Raw genomic sequence first — 9,140 nt, 5'->3', positions numbered from 1 at the left:
AGACTGCGACCTGAACGCAGCGCCTTAGACCGCTCGGCCATCCTGACCGCCGGCGGATCTCCTCGCCTGAGCCCTTCGCCGTGCGTTTGGTGCGCAGCTGAGCGGGCACCAAGTGAACGCAGCCTGCTGGCTGTGGAGTGTACGCCTCCGCGTCCCAACCCCGGAACCAAACGGTCCGCGTTGTTCCGGCCGCCGCTGTACGTCCCCACCCCCGCGCCTCCGCCGGCGGGACCCCAGCAGAGCGGGCGTCCACCAAGTCCTAGGAGGAGCATCCTGGCGGTTTTGCCCTCGCCTCTTCCTTCCAGCGTTGGAGACTGCAGACAGGGCGCATGGGGAAGTTCCACACCACTCGGGTAGCTGTCGGGGCTCCTCTGGATCTGGGTGTCATTGGAGGGTGCTTTTCTGGGTGTCGGGGTAGGTCTCTCCACTGGCGGCGGGTGGCGGGTCGCGCGCGGGCACAGGCCATCCCCTGGGGTCCGTCGCCGGAAGGGATCAAGGCAGGGCTTCGCATCCGCGGTCGCAGTGGGGTCTGGTGTCCGAACAAGTGTCCCCGTCGTCCTCGTTAGTATAGTGGTGAGTATCCCCGCCTGTCACGCGGGAGACCGGGGTTCGATTCCCCGACGGGGAGGCAAAAGGTTTTTTTGCGCCAGCTGCCTCGTACCCAATCTGTTTGCCCACCCTATCCTCCCTCCACCCTCCAGCTAGCCGCAGGGCATCATCTCAGGCCTGGACTGCCTGGCCCCTTGGTCCCCATGGTCCCATTTGCCCCCTTGGCCTTCTGCCTTTTCTTTTTGCCGGCTGCTTGGTCGCCACAGCGTGGCGGCCTCCTCTAGCTCCCACGGCGCCCAAGGAGCGGCAGACCCAAAGTGACTGTCAGAAGAGGCTCCCTGCCTCCCATGGAGCCCGGTACCCGGTGGGAGGCGGAGTGAGGACCCTGTGGGCACGCAGCGGCTGTGGCCCCTCCGGCCGCCTGATGAAGAAGGGCTCTGGCGGCCCCGGGCGGCGAGAGAGCCAGAGCGCCCCCAGAGGCAGGCAGGCAGCGGGGAGGGCCGCCCGAGCAGTAGCGCTCGCCTTGCACGGGTGGGGGACGGGGCGGTCTTTGGAGGCGCCCTGGCAAAGCGCAGTACCAGCTAGCCGGGCGGATGGACGGCCGGACGCAGGGACAGACAGACCCAGCGGCCAGTCGGGCTGCGCCGGGCTTAGGCGGCGCGCTCGCTCGTGGGAGCCCCGGGCCGGCGTGGTATTTTTGCCTGTGCCTTGCGGCGTTGGTGGTATAGTGGTGAGCATAGCTGCCTTCCAAGCAGTTGACCCGGGTTCGATTCCCGGCCAACGCAGCGGCGCACCTTTTGCGGAGGCCCGGGAAAGCAGGCGGCAGTGTTTGGAGGGCCGGCTGAGAACAGGACCAGAGCTGCTAGGGCAGGCGGGTTGCCGCGGGCGCAGCCTAGGCGTCGGCGTCGGTGGGGGCGGTTGGTGGGTGTTTGTTTTAAACCCAAGCAGGGGACAGGGCCAGGGTAGCGCTCAGTGCTGGAGCCACAGGATTTGGGGTCAGGAGGCGTAAGCCTGGTCTGGTGGACGACGCTCCTTGGTGGTCTAGTGGTTAGGTTTCGGTGTTCTCACGCCTGGCCCAGGTTTGATTCCCGGTCAAGGAAGTCTTCCATCTTTGGCTCCACCTGCCAACTGCCCGGCGCCTTCACACCTCCCCTTTTGGCCAACAGGCTGGCAGGTCAACGTGGGAGGATCACTTGAGATCAGGAATTAAAGACCTGCCTGGGAAAATAGCGAGACCCTCATGTCTACAAAAAATATAAAAATTAGCTGGCATGGTGGCGCCTGCCTGTGGTCCCAGTTACCCAGGAGGCTGAGGAGGGAGGATTGGTTGAGCCCAGGAGTTTGATGCCGCAGTGAGCCAACGATCATCACACCACTGCACTCAATCCTGGGAGACAGAGTGAGACCCTGTCGCGCGCGCGCACACACACACACACACACACACACACACACACACACACGTTAAATTTGTTGGATTATATATTTAGGTGTTGAGCACCTTTGGTTATAAAATATTTATGGTTGCAAGAACAAGTTAAGAACTAAATAAAGACCCCAAACTTAAAAAAATTTACCAGTACTTTAAGCAATAAGCATTCTTAATTTAAAAATGTTTTACTTTAAAGATAATGGCACACTCATAAATTATTGTTAAAATCAGTAGTAATATAGAAAAGTAACAATACTAATAGCCTGACACAAACTGATCAGAGGCCTTTATAAGAGACAACACTATTCTTAATAACCTATATAAACAAACATTAAGGCCGGGCGCAGTGGCTCACACCTGCAATCCCAGCACTTTGCGAGGCCAAAGAAGGCAGATCACTTGAGGCCAGGAGTTGGTCAGCAGCATGGCCAACGTGGTGAAACTGAGTCTCTACTAAAAATACAAAAAAATAGCTTTGCATAGTGGCAGTATCATAGCCAATGAGGTTTATCTGAGGCGCAATTATTGCTAATTGAAAACTTTTCCCAATACTCTGCCATGACAACTACAATATAGTTGGAAATACTATAATATAGGAAATAGAGTTGGCATTGGCAATTTTTGGCAGTCTGTATAGGTACTGAATTTTAAAAAATTAAATAAATAAAAAATAACTTAAAATGGAAAATAAATGCAAAAAAATTAGCCGGGCATGGTGGTGCACACCTGTAATCCCAGTTACTTGCGAAGTTGAGGCAAGAGAATCCTTAAGCCCAGGAAGCAGAGGTTGTAGTGAGCTGAGATCATGTCATTGTGTCAAGAGTAAAACTCTGTCTCAAAAAAAATTTTTTTTCTTTAAAAAGGCGCGTTCCTCCTCTTGCTTTCTGAGGACTCCCTGCTCTGTAACTGAGTAGTGGCTAATAAACTCTCTTAAGGTCACTAGACTCTGTGACTCGCCATGAATTCCATCGCATGTGAGATCCAAAAACCCATTGTTGGGGTCTGGGACAAGACCCCTTTTCTGGCGACAAAACTATACTAATTATTTTCTTTTCTTTTCTTTTTTTGAGATAGGGTCTTGCTCTGTTGCCCAGGCTGGAGTGAAGTGGCGTGATCTCGGCTTACTGCTTCCTTCACCTCCCAGGTTCAAGCGATTCTTCAGCCTCCTGAGTAGCTGGGATTACAGGTGCCTACCATGCTTTAAGAAGCCTGGGATTCTTCTGCTGGAAAAATAAGTGTGTTGAGACAAAATGAGTTGGAGAAGGTTGTTATTGAAGGGAAGCAGAATTGTTTTTACTGATCTGCTTATTACCCTTACCTTCACCCCCCCACCCCCACCTTAATCTCTAACCCTAAACCCTAACCCCCTGACCCTAACCCTACCCCTACCCCAATCCCTAACCCTACTCTTTAGCCCTGACCCCGACCCTTGACCCTTGACCCCGGCCCCCAAACCCTGACACCAACCCTAACCTTAATCCCTAACCCTAACCCTACCCCTACCCCTAACCTTAACCCTTTACATCTGCCCAGATTCTCCAGCAGAAGCAGGGACCCTTGGCTCCCAGCTGTGCACCACTGCATCTGGCACAGGACTCCATAGCAGTCCCCAAATAGGCACCTGAATGCCCACTGTGCCAGCCACGCAGTGGAAGCCCAGGATGTATTCTCACCTCCAGAACCAGGGCCCAGCTCCTGCAGCAGGCTGATCAGGACCCACCCGCAGAGAGACCGTGGCTTTGGAGCCCTTGGTAGCATGTCCACAGTGAAGACCAAAGTTTCATTCTCCTCAAGTCTGACCTGGGGAGACGTGGCTGCAGGCCATGTGAGGAAGGTGAGGCAAAAGCTCCCTGTCTGCTCCCCGTGTGCAGAGGAAGGAACCCCAACACTGGCTTTGCTTTCACACATTATGTTCTGTAAGTCTTGTTTTTAAAAGCTTCCCTTGCTTGAGGCTTTGACTGCTCATCATCATAGCATGTCACAACATATTGTAAGATCTGGGTTTGTTTCTAGAGTTTGATCTTCGTATAGAGAAAGGAGAAATGCTGAGAGCCACCATCAGGACAGCTGGGATGAAAGCTGGGGATGGGCAGTTGCCTTTCATGTCACCCCAAGCCTGAGGCTGGAGGAAACATGTGCACCCCCTGTAAACACTTTTATTCATGTTTTAATTACTCATTTTTCTTACAGCATTACAGTAGTCAAAAAAGTATTAAAAAAATGAAAAGTACACATATTAAAACTTGCAACATTATTTAAGTTTAAATATATTATTTGTATCTTATCAACATTTTTTATTTTGTGGAGAAAGTCTAAGGCTAATGGGCTGTATCGTTGTAATAGTAGATAGAATAATGTGTGTTTTACCAACATTAACATCCTACATTACATGTATGAACCCTGAAAATCTGAGACAGATCTCAGATGTTTTAGGGAGTTCATTTTGCCAAGTTTGAGGATGCCTGCACCTGTGATGTATCCTCATGAGGTTTGGACAACATGTGCCCCAGGTGGTAGGAGCACAGCTTGGTTTTATACATTTCAGGGAGACATGAAACATCAATCATTACGTGTAGGATGTACCTTGGTTCAGTCCTGAAAGGTGAGACAACTTGAAGAGAAGGCCAGCCAGGGGGCTTCCAGGTCATAGGTAGGGAAAGATGAACGGTTTCATTATTTTGAGCTGCCGATTACCCTTTCCAAATGAGGCAATCAGATATGCATTTATCTCAATGAGCAGATGGTGACTTTGGATAGAATGGGAGGGAGATTTGCCCTAAGCAATTCCCAGTTTGACTTTTCCCTTTAGCCTAGTGATTTTGGGTCCCCAGTGTTTATATTCCTTTCACAAGGTCTAACATGTTTTCCTATGAGGGTTAATTATTCATTGTGTATTTTATTACACAAATAAGGCACAGATGTTTTAAAAATCATCAACTTCATGGCTAGCTATATAGACAGAACTACATAGAAGTTCAACTAAATTTGTGAAACATTCCAGGGTTTGGGTTTCCAATAATTATTTGTGATTTTTTAAAAGGTAAAGTGAGTTTTCCCCATAAAACATAGAAACATCTAAAATCTCCCATAGAATGTCCTGCCATTTTTGTTTCCCTGGTTTCCTCATTTTCTGCAAAGCCTCATTGTGGAGATTGACTTTGAATATCCTTTTAAACTCTTCTGTTTTAGAAAACGTTGTAGTGCAACATTGAATCATGATGGTCGCAAGTTTGGTTCACATTCTTTCTTTCTTTGAATACTTTTTCCCAGTGGCCAATATTTGATTCTGGTGTATTATGGCTAAAAAGTAGGCACTGGAACAAAATAAAGACAAGAAGTATTTGGAATAAGTGATCCAGTCACAATGAATCAATTTGCCATTGGAACGTATTTTTACAAAGTCACTGTTTTAAAAATATTTAGCCATGAATTGAAACAGAGTTTGTAAGGTTGCTTTTTTTTCCTGGCCTATGGTGAATAGCATTTTAGAGAAGGAACCTAGGACACAACCACAGCACAGGAAAAAATATAATAAATAAGTTTACACAAATGTAAAGCCCATACTCACGGAGTGAGGGGTTAGCGCCACCTCCCTGATAGCTGAGTGTCTACATCAATTATTTGGAATTCTTTTGCATAGGAGATTTCTATTCAACTCCATTTGCTTATTCACCTACATATACAAATACAGACACCTAGATAATTACCTGAAGCTTTAGTTAGCATTAAACTCTACAGCATTATGTTGAACAGTTCATTTCTGTGTTGGTCATTGGTAGCTCTTTTTATTGGCTCCAATTTTTCTTTGACATATTTCAGTTTTTTTTTTTTTTTAGTACTTACTTAATTTCTGATACTTCAAGATTATCCTGGATCATATATTTACTGTCCCAGTTCTAGTATCAGACTGGGACAAAGTCTTCAAAGAGCCTGATTCCTTTCAGAATGGTAGGAAAACTTATATCTGCCTGCTGAGTGAGCACACTGTGTCTTGTCCCTCATTAGCTATGTTAGGAAGTATATGTGTGTATGTCACCTACCTATACACACCCAATTACAAAGGTTTCGATGTGGAACTGTATGTATCTGTATTAAACTAAACATAAGTTTACGTTGATGTCTTCACCTCTGAATCTTCACCACATGAATCTTTCTACCCTTCTCCCCTTGCTAATTTGTAACCTCCCACTGCAACAGTGGTAGACCTGGTTCCTACCATCTAGGACTTATGTAACTCATTGTTTGATTCCAGATACAGATACCGTGGTTTTACAATTGTTCACAATTACCCCTGTTGGAAAGAACTTTATAAAATGGAATCCGATGAAGTATAGTTCATTTGCCTCCAGTGTACAGATTCTATTCATTTTCAAAGGACTTAGGTCAGCACCATTTTTCCTACACCTTCAGTGAGTTTTTTCCCACATTCCTGTCTTAGTTCATTTTGTGCTTCCATAACAGAATACCTGAGGCAGGGTAATTTGTAAGTAAAAAAGGTTCATTTGGGTCATGATGCTGGTGGCTGGAATGTCTGAGATTGGGCAGTTGCATCTGGTGGGGCCTCAGCCTTTTTCACCTCATGGTGGAAAGTGGAAGGGGAGCAAGGGGTGCGCCAGAGATCACAACAAGAGGGAAGCCTAGGAAACCAGACTATTTTTGACAATCTACTCTTGCAGGAATTAATCCATTCCTGTGAGAGCAGACAGAAATCACCTCCATGGGAGGGCATTAATCTATTCATGAGGGATCCATCTCCATAATCCAAACACCTTCCACTAGACCCTACCTCCACACACTGCCACATTGGGGGTCAAATTTCAACATGAGTTTTTGCAGGGGCAACCCACATCCAAACCATAGTAATTTGTAGCATAGTTATTTTTCACACTATGTATTCTGTGCTGTGATACTCCATATCCTGAATAATATTATTTAATTAGAATAGAGTTTGATTTACCCATTTAGATGTAAAATTCTGCATGTTTTGACAAATGCATAGTGGCAAGTATCCACTATTAAAGTATCACATGGAATGCTTCAAACCCCCACCCCATGCAGCCAAAGCCTTCCCATCTGTGTATTTCCCTTCTCCAGAATCTCATTAAATGAGGTCACACTGTGTGGATTCTCCTGAGACTGTCTTCTTCCATTTAGCAATGTGCATGAAAGATCACTCATGTCTTCGTGTGAGTTGATAGCTTGTTCCTTTCTACGGCTAAATAGTATCCATTGCATGAATGTACCACAACTTGGTTATGCATTCTGGGGACCAAACCTTCCTCTTCTAACTTTGTTCCAGGGTTGGAGGCCTTCGCATTAAGTGACAATAGACACATTAGTAGAGGAGACAATACTTGGCTTCTTGTTCCACAAGTGTCGTCGTGGGACAAAATTCATCAGATGGCAGGATCCAGTTTTCAAAGAGGTAAAAATAGCCCAAAGACAAGAAACAAGACTAGAACCTGATAACCCTCAAGGGCTATAGTTTTCCTATTTAAAAAATTTTTTGAGACAGGGTCTGGCTCTATCGCAGAGGCTGGAGTGCAATGGTGCAAGCTCAGCTCTCTTCACCCTCTATCTCCTGGGTACAAGCAAGCCTCCCTCCTCAGCCTCCTGATTAGCTGGGACTACAGGCACATACCATCATGCCCAGCTAATTTTTGTACTTTTAGTAAAGATGGGGTTTCACCATGTTGCCCAGGCTGGTCTTGAACTCCTGGCCTCCCAAAGTGCTGGAATTGTGGGCATGTGCCACCATGCCTGGCCCAGTTATAGCTTTCCATTGAAACATAAACTTTTTCTCTATTGTAACCATCATTTTTGATCATAGATGATCAAAGTCAGATTATTCTTGTTTTGAAAATAAGCGTAATTTTGTTAGATTTTGCCCGATTATGTAAGTGCAGCAAGAACAGGAGCTGACCACATAAGTGCTTTCAAGCTTCTTTGCTGGACGTTTTCATACAGAATCTCAGATTGGACTTTTAAAGGCCATATTGAGGCTAAAAGCCAAGCCCAGAACATACTATCAAATTTCAGCTGCAGTCCTTATAGCTTTGGGTGAATTCCTCTCTTCTTGAGACCCCCAAACTGTCCCCAAAACCTGGGCTTACAAGAAAATGACCTTCCTTACTAACCTGTAAGGCTGTGAACCCTGTAATCTAGGTATCAGGCTGGTTTTTCTCAGAGTGCCTTATAAGGATGTGCTCCATAAAAGTCAACCTTAGTTCCTTAAAATTGCTGGTCATAACTGATCTTAGGTACGCTACTTAAATATGATATTCCAGTAAAAGCCTTGATAATATAACCAAAGTTTCCAATTACGTCCTGTTCTAAGGTGAACAGATTTTTTTTTTTTTTTTTTTTTTTTTTGAGGAAGAAAGAGAGAAAGAAAGAAAAAGAATAAAAAAAAGAAAAAGAAAAAGAAAAAAAATAAAGGAAAGGAAGAAAGAGGAAGAGGGAGAGAGAACAGGGGTGCAGGGGTGTTGCTTTATTGCCCGGGCTAAAATGCAGTCTTAAAATGGGTATGCCTGTAATTATGTTTAATAATAGAGACATAAAAAAAAATGAGGGAAGAAAATAATTCACAAGCAGCCAACCAATATTTCATTTAAACCTGTAAATACGTGTGGTGAACAGATTCTTATTGGACTTCTGCTAACAACTATATTGTCATGAAAATAAGAGTATTCAGTTAGAATTTCAAAATTCTGGAGAAATCAGTCAGGGAAAAAAGATAAATGCTTCACTGCTATTTACAAAAGTGTAATCTACTAAATTGTGGTGAGTTATAGTTAGCTTAAGAGAAAGAGATTTCTTAAATCCAGAAACCATAACATTAAAGAAACAGCAATGCTCAACAAAAGCTATAAAATTATAATCAATTTTCATCAGTTCTTTCAGTGCCATGTAATCAATTCCAGTCTTGCTGAATTTTGGGTTAGCAGTGTCATCAACCTGTCAGTTTCTCAACTAGACTTCTGGAGAGCCTCACTGAGTCAAGTGTATAGTCTTAAAGTTATTTAAGCAATATCATCAGAAGCCTATAACCAGAGTACCTGTGATCGTGTTTTCTGTGAGTCTCAGGGAGTCCTGTGTTGGAGACAAACACCCTGACCTGTAGCTGATTGCAGGAGCTTTCAGGAAAGCATCAGGGCTAGAT

At 45.4% G+C, this 9,140-nt stretch overlaps 1 long non-coding RNA gene, 2 other non-coding genes and 1 pseudogene across 3 annotated transcripts; all 4 read left to right on the top strand.

Annotated features, from left to right (window-relative positions):
• The first annotated feature begins 556 nt into the window (after positions 1-556).
• Positions 557-628, top strand: TRNAD-GUC. The gene has a single exon. It is a non-coding gene; the product is annotated as a tRNA-Asp (tRNA).
• Positions 629-1,262: 634 nt separating this feature from the next.
• On the top strand, positions 1,263-1,334 carry TRNAG-UCC. The gene has a single exon. It is a non-coding gene; the product is annotated as a tRNA-Gly (tRNA).
• Positions 1,335-2,449: 1,115 nt separating this feature from the next.
• Positions 2,450-2,616, top strand: LOC116538531 (annotated as a pseudogene).
• A 184-nt stretch (positions 2,617-2,800) lies between these two features.
• On the top strand, positions 2,801-7,480 carry LOC116538422. The gene is made up of 2 exons (XR_004263638.1): positions 2,801-3,812; positions 7,278-7,480. It is a non-coding gene; the product is annotated as an uncharacterized LOC116538422 (long non-coding RNA).
• Positions 7,481-9,140: the final 1,660 nt, after the last annotated feature.

The sequence above is a fragment of the Sapajus apella genome, unplaced genomic scaffold, assembly GCF_009761245.1.
Source record: "Sapajus apella isolate SASKATOON/1434 unplaced genomic scaffold, GSC_monkey_1.0 scaffold119, whole genome shotgun sequence".
In the NCBI taxonomy this organism is placed as follows: Eukaryota; Metazoa; Chordata; class Mammalia; order Primates; family Cebidae; genus Sapajus; species Sapajus apella.
This window is presented reverse-complemented; position numbering and strand designations above follow the sequence as displayed.